The following is a 16,105-nucleotide window of genomic DNA, read 5'->3' on the forward strand; positions in this document are numbered from 1 at the left end:
TAACAATGCAGAGGTACAGAGATATAATTCCATTTAGCTGTCTCAGATCACATCCTGGTCAATAATCCTTTAGATTATTTTTCTCCTAAATAAATTAAAAGAATGAAATAAATATAAATTATTTCTCTTTTGACCCATCCCTACATCAAGTATAACTAGGTCTTCAAATCTATTTTTCCTACCTTGAACCACTAAAATAAGAGGAGATCTCTATGTAAAATTCTTCTTATTCAGGATGAGAATCTACTTTCTTTCTTTCTTTCTTTCTTTCTTATTTACTTATTTATTTACTTATTTACTTATTTAATTTGTATGCTGCCCCTCTCCGTGAACTCGAATACCTCTACTTATGGAATATCCCAGATGTTCCATAAGTAGAGGTATTTGCTAAGATAATTCTTTAGCCAGTACTTATTAATATTGCTTGTTTCCATCTTCAGGAACATTTAGGTAGATGGGATTAGGGTTCTAAAGCAGACTTCTTGCTAATATTTTCTTCATATTAATATTTTGAATCTTGCTCTTCTCTATCAGGAATTCACCTAAACCAGTGGTTCTCAACCTTTCTAATGCCGCGGCCCCTTAATAGTTCCTTATGTTGTGGTGACCCCCAACCATAAGTCTGGCACCAATTCTCCCAACAGAGCTTTAAGCTGATTGGCAGGAAGGTTAGAGGGACACCCCCACTGTAAACGTCTGATTGATCGGATTGTAAAAATAATATTCCAAGGCACCAGAATAGAAGCTTTAGTTCCTAACACCATGGGAAATTTGTCTTTCCCATGGTCTTAGGTGACCACTGTGAAACAGTTGTTCGACCCCCAAAGGAGTCCTGATCCCCAGGTTGAGAACCACTGACCTAAACCATTTCACTAGATAAAAATATATAAAAAGGAATAATACAAAATAGATGTCAGAAGCAGAAAACCCAGAAATTCTATTCTCTTTTTTAATAATATTTTTTAAATTATTTTTGTAGTAAGAAAAATCATACACACAACATATAACACAGTGCTCAATGATCTGTGCACCTACCACCAGACAACATTCAAACCCCACCACCAAAATGAGGGTATACCTATATATATATATATATAACATTTTAAACTAAGATCAATATATTTATTTACATATTATGAAGTAACTATTCTCTTAGTTACTTCATGAAGTAATAAATCTCAAACAGAATTACTTATAAATTATTTATTATACCATTTTTTTTGTATGAAAGCTCAGGGTGAAATACATGAAAGTATCATCTTTACTTTATCCTCAGAACAGTAATTTTGTTAATAGAATGGACAGAGGGATAGAGTTGGTTATATATCATGTGCTAAGCCTTAATCTGTTTTTTTAAAAAAATCTGACTTATTGTGGTATATAGATTTGCCAATTCAAGAACGTCTGGCCCTAAATATATTTAGAACTCTAAAGATAAATGGAACCATGAAACTATGAGATAGCCAGTTCCCGTAAGTATATATAATTACTCTCTTAAGGAAGGTTTGGGACTTATCTTTAATTATGATGTTGTTTTCAGATTTTTTCCTCTGCTGTGCTTTTTTTTAATTGATATTACCCCTAGGCCCTTGCAAAAAGTAAAAGGAGCAAAAATACGTAATTAAAATACAAGCAACCAAAATCAAATTTGCAGCAGTCATTTAACAGCAAGAGAAATATGTCAAAATGGCTTTTCTCTGCCAGATAGCCAGGGTAAACTCATTTAGAAACGAATGATCCAAAAGTATTAAGTTATAGAAAGATATTTTAAATACCTTTTACTTGGCTTTTAGCTGAATTTAATGCAAAGCATGTCACACTATATAGTGCTCTGTTGTTTAATAATATATTAAGACTTTAACACTGATGAGAAACATCCTGCCAGATTAAAGGCAATAAATTATTGCCTGAAAGTATGCAAATGGTCCTTTTATAGAAGTTCTTCTCTCATGCCATAATCGTACAAGATATAAAGGTCTTTAAAAGGTCAAGTTGCACAGGAAAATGCAGATGTTAAATTTAATCTGAAAAATTTAATTCTCTCCAGTAACCTGGGTGCACATATCCCACCAAATTATATTGTGTTAATGTTTTAGGCTTAGCATATTATGGAATCTAGCCATTGTGGTTTATTTAAAATACTCTGCTTAAAACAAACTATACTTAGATTTTACTTTGCTGAGTACTATAAAACCACGGGACAAATTGTTTTCTATGTTTTAAACAATCTGTACTAGTGAACTATCAGTTTTAAAAGGTAGCCCTGAATATAATTTTATATTAAAATGTTGGTGTCATCCCAATAACAATCTCTGGCCAATTTTTTTTTTTGGGGGGGGGGCAAGAGGCACTAATTTGAAGCTTGGTATGAACTTAGCTTATGAATCCTGGTTTCTGATCCCATGGCTTTGTCAAAAAATCAGAACCACAAAGTTCCTCCTATATGATTTCGCCATGATTTCTGAATATAGAATCTTGACTCTCTGTTTAGAAATTGAGCTTTTCCCCCCAGAATCTCCAACAATATTGTTCTGATGTTCAGCACCACTTTGAGGGCAATTGAGAATTTCACTTCCAAATCCCAAACTACATGTTTCATCAGTGCAAGAACATCCCTATTTCACAGATGAGAAACTAGGAATTTCTGCGGTACTCATTTTATCTCAAAGGTACTTTTTCAAAAGGCAACTGGACTGTTTTTCCCCCTTTGAGGAAGAAGAACAAAATGTTTTGTTTCTTATCCAAGAAACTTCACCAGTTGTGATGACGAGGGTGGGATGGAAAGATAAGTACTGACAGGAGACTGGATAGTGGGGGGATGGAGAGATAGATTCGGACCATTCTGGGTCCTATTCTTTTTAATATGTTTGTGAGTGACATAGGGGAAGGTTTGGTAGGGAAGGTTTGCCTATTTGCTGATGACTTTAAAGTATGCAATAGGGTTGATATTCCTGGAGGCGTCTGTAATATGGTAAATGATTTAGCTTTACTAGATAAATGGTCAAAGCAATGGAAACTGCAGTTTAATGTTTCCAAATGTAAAATAATGCACTTGGGGAAAAGGAATCCTCAATCTGAGTATTGTATTGGCAGTTCTGTGTTAGCAAAAACTTCAGAAGAGAAGGATTTAGGGGTAGTGAATTCTGCCAGTCTCAAAATGGGTGAACAGTGCGGTCAGGCGGTAGGGAAAGCAAGTAGGATGCTTGGCTGCATAGCTAGAGGTATAACAAGCAGAAAGAGGGAGATTATGATCCCGCTATATAGAGTGCTGGTGAGACCACATTTGGAATACTGTGTTCAGTTCTGGAGACCTCACCTACAAAAAGATATTGATAAAATTGAACGGGTCCAAAGACGGGCTACAAGAATGGTGGAAAATCTTAAGCATAAAACGTATCAGGAAAGACTTAATGAACTCAATCTGTATAATCTGGAGGACAGAAGGAAAAGGGGGGACATGATCGAAACATTTAAATATATTAAAGGGTTAAATAAGGTCCAGGAGGGAAGTGTTTTTAATAGGAAAGTGAACACAAGAACAAGGGGGCACAATCCGAGATTAGTTGGGGGAAAGATCAAAAGCAACATGAGAAAATATTATTTTACTGAAAGAGTAGTAGATGCTTGGAACAAACTTCCAGCAGACGTGGTTGGTAAATCCACAGTAACTGAATTTAAACATGCCTGGGATAGACATATATCCATCCTAAGATAAAATACAGAAAATAGTATAAGGGCAGACTAGATGGATCATGAGGTCTTTTTCTGCCGTCAGTCTTCTATGTTTCTATGTTTCTATGACCAGATTTTTTGGGGTGTGGGTGTGTCTATAGGAAGGATGCTAAGTCATCTGGTCATTAGCACTCTCTCTGAGAGCTCTTGAGCCATGTGGGGGCTTATCTTTGACCTAAAAGTCACCTGAATCGAAGTGCAATTGGTTGCAAAATCTTCTTGGAACTGCTGCAAGGGACTATGTTGTAGACAGGAGATAGGTGATGTCCTATTCCTCCCCCTCTGTTGAGAGAGGGCTGCTCGATGTTAGCATAAATGGCCTCTTTTACCCCTCTTTCAAACCAATGATCCTCTCTATCCAAAATGTGGACTTCGCTGTCTTTGCTGAGGACTTCCAACCCCTCCACCTGCCATTTCTAATTCTGAACATTTTAATTTTATAAAGCACTAACGGACAAAATATTGTAGAAGTAGAATTGGGGGAGGAACAGACAAATCTCCATTTTGAGCAATAAATAGTAAAAGATTCAAAGTACAATACTGAAAAGGAGCAAGGGCCAAAAATATATTCCAAATTTTGATTCATGTCTTTATGTATATTAGTGTTGCCCTCTATCCTTTGGGGAAGAAGTGCTGTTATATTATAACCCTGAATTATAGACTATTTTCCCCCTCAAACACGTACACACACACACCTTTCCTCCTCCACAAAAGTGGGTAACAATTTTTTACAATTTCCTATCTGGGAGTTGAAATTCAACTCACCTACAGAATGTCAGACTGGAAAAGGCTATAAAAACAATTTAGCTTGGCTGATTGCTTGAAAAATTAAGCAACAGATGTATTTCCCGATTGGATGTCACAGTTAAGATGTATAAGAACTATCAGAGAAGAAGGTAAGTTTCAGATTGCATCACTTTTCTGTATACAAACATTTGGTATTACAATGTTTATGGCAACAGTTGAAATCTACTTACCTTCCCTACTGGTTTGGAAGCATGAAGTTTTCTACTCTCTGTGCACAGGCAGGAGGCTTTGCACATGCACAGAGGGTTAAAAACAAGAAAATGGTGATGGGTGGGTGGAGCCTCACACTGCCACTACTAGTTCTCCAAAACAGTGATTTTCAACCTTTTTTGAGCCGTGGCACATTTTTTACATTTACAAAATCCTGGGGTGCACCACTAACCAAAATGACATTCTAACATAGTACATATTATACATATACTGTAATTAATAATATAGTTTCTAAATGTATTTTTACTCACTTGGTGTGAAACCTGGGCCTGTTTCGATGAACACAAAAGGGCAGGAATGGTAGAAAGACACACACAAAGTTCTTCCTCAACAGTTCTCAGTCTGTCTCTGTTTTTAGTTTTTATCGTAGTCAAGCTTGAGAAGCTCAGCTCACATAGATATGTGGTTGAAAACGGGAGCAATCTTTGTTGGCCAGAATGGGGAACTCCTTGGCGACAGATAACCAAAAAGTGTCCAAAGGAAGATCAGCAAACTTTAGCTTTAAACCACGATTAGAAATCGGGACCACAGGGAGGAGTAGAGTAGCAGCTTCAACTACTCGCCATGGCCACACAATGACAAGTGCACGGCAGCCCAAGCGGGGACCTTCCTGGGTGTGGATGAGAGGCGGCATGCTATTGGTTCATCGCTAGTGGTCGGGATGAATCCTAGAAGGTGATTGGTCAGTGAGCGTTCCCTGTGCCTCCACTCTTCCTGTCGCTGATAGCTGGAGGGATTGTGAGGTGAATGTTTATGTTCGGATGGAGGCAGCTGGCGGCGGGCTGGATAAATGGCCTCCGCAAGCGTATCCGGAATACGGGCCATAGTTTGGGGACCCATGTTTAATTTCCCCATGGCACACCTGACCGTGTGCCAGAGCACACTGGTTGACAAACACTGCTCCAAACTACCAGCTGCCGGTGTGCCTGAAATGGGCCGAACCGGTAGCATTTCACCCCTGGTTTATGGATTGTAAGGCAGCTTCCATGCAAAAATATAATGGGAAAAGTTCAGGTCTCAAGTGCTGTTGTTCATAAGAGTTTGAGAATGATTCTTGGCTATTAACCAATAGAATCATCCTGGCTTAGATAATAAAATTATTCTTCCTTGTTCATAAGTGATTCTGATAAAAGAAGCTTTTATCTTCTTCATTTCAATGGCATTTTCAATTTTTTTTAACATGCAAGAGACAAGCCTTACAAGCTTATCACATCATACAATACAGTTAAATTGTTCACATATAATAGTTGTATAATACAAAAAGAAGGGAATCAAAATAATAAACTAGTATGTACAGATCAAATGTCTAAACAGTCCTCAAATTAAGACTCTTACCAGTAAAATCCTTGTTTGAATATAGGAAGAGAGATATACGGTATCTTTCAAACTATTATATGACTGAGAGGAAATAAATGTCTTTTCAATTTTGTAATACAGTATCAGGTTTTTACTATTATAAAATACGTGCAGTATCCATTTTCATTCTTCTCTTGTTGGCTTCCAAATCATTGTTATATAATTCAAAAGAACATCAGTATTTATATATGTCTGCATGTTCCCCAAAACAAAATGAATGTGTTAAATATCCTATATTACAGTACATAACTATGTTTTTCAGAGTTAATAACTGAAATTAATAACTTCAGAAGTTATTAAATCTTTCAGTTACTTCTTCAAAAGATAGTGGTACCTCTACTTAAGCACGGCTCTACTTAAGAACTTTTCTAGATAAGAACCGAGTGTTAAGAAACATTTTCTACTTAAGAACCTGAGCCCGGAAAAATTTACCAGGACATTTGAGAGAGGCATGAAGGCCTGGCCAGTTTTCTGCCATTCCCCCTTTAATCCCAGCCATCTGAGCTGCCAGAGGAGCTTTTTGGTGGCGCTTAAGGAGGCTTTGGCAGTCCAGAGTGAACGAAGCATTTTCCTTTCTCTGGGCAGCTGGACAGGGAATAAACCTCTGCCAGCGCCCAGAGAAAAGAAATGCTCCCTTCGCTCTGGCAGCCAAGGAGTCACCACAGCGAAGGAAAGGCACTGGCTACAAAACGAGTGAGCAAGAGGAGAGGGGAGCCCTTTAGCATGGGAAGGAAGAGGCAGCAGGTAGCAGCAGCAGCAGCTAGTGTATGGGAGGCAGTGTATGGGAGGCAGCCTCGCGCCGGATGTATTGGAGGTGCATGCTCCTCCTCACCACCTCAGAGTCCCTCTTTTTTTAAAAAAACCTTAAAGTTTTGGATTTTTTTGATTCACCTCACTTCACCTTCTTCCTTCGGCAGCGACTGTCCTCCTCCTCCTCTTCTTCCTCCTCCTCCTCCCACCCAAATTCCAAGCTTTTATTTCTTTCCTAATGGGTTTGCACGCATTATTTGCTTTTACATTGATTCCTATGGGAAAAATTGCTTCTACTTAAGAACCTGGTCACAGAACGAATTACGTTCTTAAGTGGAGGTACCACTGTATATACATCTAAAGTAGTCTCCCTTCTCTCCTCTCCAATAATCATTTTAGGTTTTTAGATTTATATCCTCTCAAAAATGGACTCCATGGGACGTATCATATCTACAGCATCACTTGTACTTCCCAGCTCACACCGAAAATAATTGGTAGATATCTTGTGTGATACGTGGGTGACTATGACAGGCCTAAGCAGCGTGTGGCTTATGGAACAGTTGTATATCTTCCAAATACTTAAGGCATTCATATTAGTCTTTTAAACTTCTAAACCTCCAATTGGTTCACAGATTTTCCCATTGTGCAGCCCTCAACAAAACTCTGGTGATCCTCAAGATGATGTTCTGCTCTTCTGCTTTAGAAGTTTAAGACACTATCACTATATATGCGTTTGCAATTTGGTCTTCACAAAACTATCTTATACACTAGGCTGAGCTAAGACAAGGTAATTGGGACAAAATCACCTACTAAGCTTCCAAATTTAGCCATATATATATATTTCAACTGGATGTTGTAAATTAAAATTAAAATTAAAAGTGATCAGGTTTATTTTATTTATTTTGTCCAATACACAATAATACATAATGAAGGTAATAGAGGATACCTCCAAGTAAAATATGTTAGAGGAAGAAAAGAGGGAAGAGTATAGGAATAAAAATATATCAATTGGAGAATAGAAGAAAAGATATAGGTATAGAAGAGAAGATATAGGAGATATAGGAGACACAATAGGACAGGGGTCGGAAGGCACATTAGTGCCTTCCCCTTCCGATACTCTCAGGAGTTTATTGACATTTTAAAAATCTGCCACTTGATAGAAAAAAAAGTTATAATAATTAAACTGTTTACTGTTCACTGTGTTATTGACTATGGGCAGAGGCAAAGTGGTGCCTGGGGCAGTGTCATGCAGTTATTTGGGATGCCTTCTTGCCAATGAAATGGCTAGAATGTTCTCTGATGTGACTTCTGCCATCTGCCATCCATGTCCATCAAGTTTCTCCATCTGTGTATCTGGCTAAGCAGTTTTCTTAAAAGCCTCCAGTAATGGAGCGTCCACAACTTCTGGAGACAAGCCGTTCCACTGATTAATTGTTCTCAGAGAGAGATGGTCCGGGAGATAGTCAATGGAGATGATGCTAGCCCTTGAAATAGACATTAGTATTCCATCTTTCCTGGAGCCTGCTATTTTAAACAATTATTTCCCCATTCCAACCCTTCTCTTATTAGACTTCTCACAATTAGCTGGTATTACTGACCACAATTTTCTTCTGGACAATCTACCAGACTTGGGAGTTGGAGGTGCTGTGTCACACTGGGTGATTGGGGAAGACAGGTTGATCTAGTGAGGGCTCACATGCAGGGTGCCCCAGAGTTCTCTTTTCCCTGATTTTTTATTTTTTATTTTTTTTTAAAAAGTAGCAAAACATCTAAACATACTGAAAAAGAATAGTTAAATGAGACTATGCAAACTTAATGAAAGAAAACAAAACAAAAAGACTTTAAAAAACGGAAAGTATATCTAGAGTATGTCAGAGAAGTGAGTACACCCCTCACATTTTGTAAGTATATATCTTTTCATGTGACAACACTGAAGAAATGACAATATAAAGTAGTGAGTATACAGCTTGTATAACAGTGTAAATGTACTGTCCCCTTAAAACAATGCAACACAAAATCATTAAAGTCTAAACTGCTGGCAACAAAAGTGAGTACACCCCGAAGTGATAATGTCCAAATGGGGCCCAGTGTCAATATTTTGTGTGGCCACTATTATTTATCACCATTGCCTTAACCCTCTTGGGCACAGACTTCACCAGAACTTCACAGGTTGCCACTGGAGTCCTCTTCTACTCCTCCACGACATCACAAAGCTGGTGGATGTTAGAGACTTTGCGCACCTCCAACTTCCATTTCAGGATGCCCCACAGATGCTCAATTGGGTTTAGGTCTGGAGACATACTTGGCCAATCCATCACCTTTACCCTCTGCTTCTTTAGCAAGGCAGCAATCATTTTGGAGGTGTATTTAGAAACATAGAAACATAGAACATTGACGGCAGAAAAAGACCTATGGTCCATCTAGTCTGGGTAGTTATCATGCTGGAATACTGCCCTGTGGCCTAGTCTCTGAAGGGAGGGATCATGCTCTGCTTCAGTATGTCACAGTACATCTTGGCATTTATGGTTCAGTTTCAGGGTCTTGGCAATCTTCTTATAGCCTAGGGCTAGGCCATCTTTACATAGAACAATTCACTTTTTCAGATCCTCAGAGAGTTCGTTGCCCTGAGGTGCTATGTTGAACTTCCGGTGACCAGAGAGTGAGAGTGATAACACCAGATTTAACACACCTGCTCCCCCTTCACACCTGAGACCTTGTACCACTAACAAGTCACATGGCACCAGGGAGGGAAAACAGTTACTTGGGCTCCATTTAGACATTATCACTTAAGTTTAAGTTTTATTAGATTTGTATGCCGCCCCTCTCCGAAGACTCGGGGCACTTAGCAGTGTACTCACTTTTGTTGCCAGCAGTTTAGACACTAATGACTGTATGTTTTGAAGGGACAGCACATTTACACTGTTATGTAAGCTGTATGCTCACTACTTTACATTATATTCAAGTGTCATTTCTTCAGTGTTGTCACATGAAAAGATATACTTAAATATTTGCAAAATGTGTGGGGGAGCACTCACTTCTGTGACATACTGTACATATCTGTTAAACTTATCAATAGTTGCTAATTTACTAATACTACTATAATATAATGAATACAAAATATTATTGCACAATGCTACAAAATCTCTGCTATAGAAGAATATGTTTTTTCATCTCTTGAGTAGTAAAAAAAATCCTTTTTCTATAAGGTCTTTTTTAAATCTCTGGAATAATAATGACTTTTCCAGTTTCTTAAATATAATTATTTTAATCATCCCCCATCCTTCATAGAATCATAACTTCCAATAAACAGTCAGATTTACAAACAGGAATATAATTCAGCATCATGTTAACTTCTTAAAATTTAAATACGGTATTTTCCTTTGAATCCACTTATGTACATTAAAATACTATTCAAAAAATATACCAGATTATCACATGCCTGTGTAAAATGGGTTAATGAATCTTCAGTTTTTAAAGTCACCAATGTAGAAAAACTGATGTCCATCCTTTCAAATACTGTACATCCTTTGGGGTATCAAATTTTTTTTAATTATTATTATTGTTGTTGTTGTTGTTGTTGTTGTTATTATTATTAAATTGGATTTGTATACTGGCCCTCTCCAAGGACTCAGGGTAGCAAACAAATATACCCTGAATACAATTTGTGATGAATCAACTTGAATCTTAAATCTGTAGATACCATTTTAGGGACATGAAGCCATTGAAGAGGTATTAGTGGAGACTTTAGTTCTTTAGTCCATGTTGGAAATATATAAAAAATGTTTACTTTAAAAATATTATTGAGCTTCTGATGGAGACATGTCATCGAATTTCATTTCATCGAATTCATGTAAGAAAACAACCTGAAGATGCCAAAGTATCAGCCCCATATTGGTTCATTAGTACAGGCTTAAGTTGAAGATGTTCACTCTCTTTCTGGCCTGTATGGAACGCCACATTCTGAAATTGGGCATTGCATTCTACTTGGGATTGCCCTTGAAGACTACTCAGAAATGATGCAGTAGTTGATGGAAAATGTAACAGTCTGCATTGGCTGTTCATATTCTGAGTACAAGTCAAAGTGCTGATTTTAACCAGCATAGCCGTATATGATTTTGCTCCCCGAGTACCTTCAGGACCAACTTCTTCATATAGAACTGATCAATAGTGTATTCTCCCCAACAAATATTAATACTTCCCCACTTTTGCAAGATTAAGAGGGCAGGAGCTCACAGACATTAGATTCTTTTATATCTGCCTTAAGGAAGGTTTTCTGGAAGGTAGTGATAATAGGTCTTTTAGAGAACATCTGAAAGATAATAGATTAGTGCTGTCTGGATTACCAAGAATTGCTTCGGTCTGGATTGTATGTGCTGCTTTACTGATGTCACCCATCAGGAGTGTGTGCAAGTTGGGATATGCAAAACAAATAAATATATGCTGAATATGCTGGGGTAAAAACTATGTCCCTATGTTCCTTAATTGGGCTGAGTGAAAAATAAATCTCAATCTTGCACATCTGAACATGCAATAAAACCTGTCTATAATTAAGATATTTAAAGGCAAAAAAAGTAGGACTGCATTACTGCAATGGAAATTTTGTGGAACTCTGTTTTGAGATACTCTCAGTATAAAAGAGATTAGATTTTCTTAGTACCATTAAATTCTCCAAGCTGAAATGAAAATACAGTGACAACACTTTTTGGTTTAGCATATGTCAGATGATAGCATCTCTGGCATCAGATGTTAGTTTTCCAAAAGCAATTACAAACTCCTCCAGATTGGCTAACTGGGCTCAGGTTTACTAATCCAATCATGTTTCCCTTTTAAAATCACTTGTCAATCTTCAGCTGAAATAAGGTAGAATTTATTCTGCTGCCAAATTGGAATTTAAGTGCGTGCTGGGAGATTTGTATTTTTGGTGCAGTGATTTATAAGCAAATGTTATAAAAAAAGCAACTTGATATAAAACTGCAAAGTTTTAGCATTTAGCAATTTAAGTTGTTCTTAAATTCACTTGCCTAGGTTTTCATGAAGAACATTTTTTCACTGTCAGTGTTCCTAGTGGATGTTACAACATTTTAAATTTGTATGTGCAGTAAAGAGATAACATTCCATATCCTTTACCAAGCTATCTTCAAATATGTCAGAGTAGATTTCCCTATCTTTGATGAAAGTGCATGATTTAGGCTGCATGAGTAGATCAAACAAACTGATGTGCCATCCATCAGTTAAATAAATGACATCAAGATTGTACAAGCCTGATATGAAATAGGTAGAAGAAAACAGGACAGAGCCACAGTCACTGAGATACCAGCTTAAAGCTTTCTTTATCACTGAAAGAATACATTTTCCAATTCAAGGTAATAGTGATGTTTGACGAAATAGAATCATCTTGACAAAAACTTATGCCCCATTGAATCTATTATTCCTTAAAATGCCACAGAACACATATACACAGACTCTTCTGTTTTTGCTGCAACAGATCAGTATGTCTCAAACACAAATGCAAACATCTGCTCCAATGCACAGCAGCAGAACCAAGAGACGAATACGATCGTCTCTTTTTAATGCATGAAAATGGAAGCAAGACCTCTTCATTCATACCAAACATACAAGAATGCCCCCTAGACAAGATAAGAGTTGGAGCAATCAGAACCCCTTTGGTTCCGCCATTGCTTCCTAAATACCTCAAAGACCAGCAGGCACAGACACAAATGGCAAGCAATCTTGAATTGCATTCCATCTCAGACTGAGTTTTGGGATAGTTTTTGCCTAAATGTAAATCCCTCTCTTATTTTATACCTGCCAAGGAACATTCTTAGCAACAAAATCCTTGTTATATTTCACAGATAAGCCTCACCAATGAAAACCTATGCTGGATCTAAACACTACTGCACTCCGGCACATACAAAGACCATAATTACTGGCGCAAGAAACCAAGATCTCTTATTAGCCGAGCATCACTTGCAAAGATGCTTGCACCATTTCTTCCAGTACCGTCCCTTCAACAATAAGCAATGACAGGCAGCAGTTCCAAGAGGGGCATCAAGTTGTAGTCCCAAGGAACAACTCTTGCAGCATTTTCCGCCTGCAACGTTTTCAACTGCCCCAGCAAGAAAGGCTATGGGAGAAGAAGTGGACCATCTCTCTCCTCCTCCTCCTTTTCGTTTTCCACCCACCAGCTCCACCTGGGGAGGGATGTGATTTGCGCTCAATTTAGGGCTCAGCCCAGCCAAAACATCCCTCCATCCAGGAATTCATTCACATTATTATTATTATTATTATTATTATTATTATTATTATTATTATTATTATTATTATTATTATTATTTAAAGAGAGGAGCCTGAATGCCTCAGCCCTTCTCCTTCTCAATAAATGGTCACCAAGTGGTACACTGCTGCTGAAGATGGAGGCTCGACTTATCTGTCAGGGTCAAGAGCCGCAGCCGGCTCTCCCTCCTCCTCCTCCTCCTCCCTGCCTCCTTCCCTTTTCCCGCGCCTCCTTTAATTAGCCGGGCAGGAGAGGCGCCACGCGGCGGCCGAGCTCCCCTACCTGCGCGCAATTCTCTCATCGCCGGCGAGCAGGCAAGCGGACGGCGGCAACGACGCGGGGAGCCCGGCGCCCGGCTGCTCCTCCGCATTCGCTAGCGCGCTCTCTCGCTCTCGCTCTCTCCCCTTCGCAGCCCAGCCTATCAATTATTCAAGTAGGTTGCGGCGTCCTTTTTCTCCTCCCCTTCCGCTGCCGCGACTCCACCTGCAGACACGCCGGGCGCTCTTCGGCTGAGGGCGATTTTTGGCGATGGTTGGCGGTGCCCTCAGGAGGAGATGCGGCTCCGAGCCCCCTCCCCTCCCCATGAAGGAGATGAGGGACGCGGCGCTAATCTGAGGCCAGTTACAAACAAGCGGGGCCGTTTTCCTTGTTTCCCTCAACTAGCAATTTTGCTGGTTTAAAATAGAAACATAGAAGATCGACGGCAGAAAAAGACTTCATGGTCCATCTAGTCCAGTCAGGGCCGCCATCAGGAATTTTGGGGCCCCATACAGCCTAAGTGTCTGGGGCCCCCCTCCCTTCTTCCTTCCTTCCTTCCTTCCCTTTTTCTTTTTTTTCTCTTTTGGTTTTTTCCCCCTTCCTTTCTTCCTCTTTCTTTCTTTCTTTCTTCTTTTTCTTTCTTTCCTTTTTTCTCTTCTTTTTCTTTTCCCTCCCTCCTTCCTTCCCTCCCTCCGTCCCTCCTTCCTTCCTTCCTTCCTTCCTTCCTTCCTTCCTTCCTTCCTTCCTTCCTTCCCTTTTAAATTTTCAAACTGTCTTCTTCATATTCCTGGCTGAGGAATTCTGAAAGCTGCAGTCAACTGTCTTCAGCCATTGTCCAGCCCTGTGCTATGGACCCCTCCCTCCACCCCCTGAAGAGGCCGGGGGCTTCTTTCCAAAGCCAGTGGCAGTGATGCCAGAACCCCCTTCCCTGGGGATGGGAGCGGGGGGGGGGGAGGCTCCACTGGTCTCCCTCAACAAGACCTTCCGCAACACATCAGCCCTGCTGGGCAGGCCTCTTAGCCCCACCAAAGAAATGGGGGTTAAGGAAGACCCCCACCCCCCACCTTGCCCCAAACACTGGCACTCTGCATAACCCATGCGGGGGCTTTGGCTTCCCCTCTGCAGAACAGAAGCTGGGGACCTCTCCCTCCACATACACTGGATCCCTATGGCCCATCCGAGGGCTGGCAAAATAGGTGTGCCCCCCCACCTGCTTTTCTATCTCTCTCTCTCTCTCTCTTTCTCTCCCTCTCTTTCTCTTTTTGTCTCTTTCTCTCTCTACTTTTCTTTCTTTTTCTCTTTTTCTCTCCCTTTCTCTCTCTTTTTCTCTTTTTCTCTCCCTTTCTCTCTTTCTCTTTATATCTCTTTCTCTCTTTTTTCTCTCTCCCAACCTCTCTCTCTCTCTTTCTATCTCTTTCTCTCCCTCCCTCTCTCTTTCACTTTCTCTACCTCTTTCTCTCCCTCTCTCCCCTTCTCTCTTTCTTTCTCTTTCTCTCCCTCCCCCTCTCTCTTTCTCTTCCTCTTTTTATCTCTCTTTCTCTCTTTTTTCTCTTTTATCTCCCTTTCTCTCTTTCTCTCTCTCTTTCTCTCCCCCTCTCTTTGTCTCTATCTCTTTCTCTCCCTCCCTCTCTCTTTCTCTTTTTATCTCTCTCTTTCTCTCTCTCTCTTTCTCCCCCCTCTCTCTGAAGTGGGGAGGGCCGGGTTGGCACCAAGGGAGCTCGAGACGGGGTGCAAAAGCAAACTACTCTGCCGGCCCGGGCCCACATCGGAAGGAAGGAAGGAAGGAATTGTAAAAGGGGCGATCAAGAGAGGAATGGGTGAATGAATGGACGGAGGGTGGGAAGGAAGGAAGGAGGGAGGGAAGGGACAGGAACAGAGGGAGGGTGCAAAGTAAGCAAGGAAAGGTGTGAAAGGGGAGAGTAAGAGAGGAAGGAGTGAAAGAAGGGAGTGAGGGAGGAAAGAAGGGAGAAAGGAGAAGGAAAGCAAGAAATGGAGGGAAGGAAAGAAAGAAAGAAAGAAAGGGGGAAGGGACAGGAACAGAGGAAGGAAGGAAGGAAACTTATGAAAGGGGAGAGTAAGAGAGAAAGGACTGAAGGAAGGGAGGGAGGGAAGAAGGTAGGAAGGAGAAAGAAAAGAAGAAATAGAGGAAGGGAAGGTAAAAGAGAAAGAAAAAGAGAAAGAAAGAGAAAGAAAGAAAAAGAAAGAAAGAATGAAAGAGAAATAAAAAGAGAGGGGGAATGAAAGAAATGGAAGGAGGGAAGGAAGGAAGGAGAGAAAGAAAGAGGGAGAAAGAAAGCAAGAGAAAGAAAAAAGAATGAAAGAGCAAGAGAGAAAGAGAGAAAGAAAGAAAAAGCAACGCAAGAAATTGTGATTTTTACAATTCCCTCCCCCGCTCCCCACAAACCAACTACCCCTCTACCGCAAGGCGCCGTTTCCCCTTTCTCCCTCGTCCGCATCCTTGCGGCGGGGACTCACCAGGAGAAGTCTGGAGACCCACGCGGCTCCTCTGGGGGCCTTGCGGAAGGCGCCGGCGGAAGCCCCCATGGCCGGCACTGGGTGTGAGGGAGGATGCTTTCTGCGCGGGCGGAGGCCCACCCTCGCCGGAAGAGCTGGGCAAGGGACGCCTCGGGGAAGGAGGGCAGGAGGGGGCTGGCGGGGCTTTAGGGAAGGGGAGCCGAGGCCAGCCTTGCAGTAGTCGAAAGCCACCGGGAGAAGACT

The 16,105-nt window shown here is 40.4% G+C and overlaps 1 protein-coding gene across 1 annotated transcript in view; it reads right to left on the reverse strand.

The window, feature by feature from the left end:
- The window catches only part of LOC139162056 (rap1 GTPase-activating protein 1-like), an 82,058-nt gene extending 68,547 nt beyond the window's left edge, over positions 1–13,511 (reverse strand). The window contains exon 1 of the mRNA XM_070742035.1: positions 13,412–13,511. The gene's annotated coding sequence lies outside the window, so the exon portion shown is untranslated. The remainder of the gene's footprint in view (positions 1–13,411) is intronic.
- Between the last annotated feature and the right edge of the window lie 2,594 nt (positions 13,512–16,105).

This window comes from Erythrolamprus reginae, chromosome 2, assembly GCF_031021105.1.
Source record: "Erythrolamprus reginae isolate rEryReg1 chromosome 2, rEryReg1.hap1, whole genome shotgun sequence".
Classification (NCBI taxonomy): Eukaryota; Metazoa; Chordata; class Lepidosauria; order Squamata; family Dipsadidae; genus Erythrolamprus; species Erythrolamprus reginae.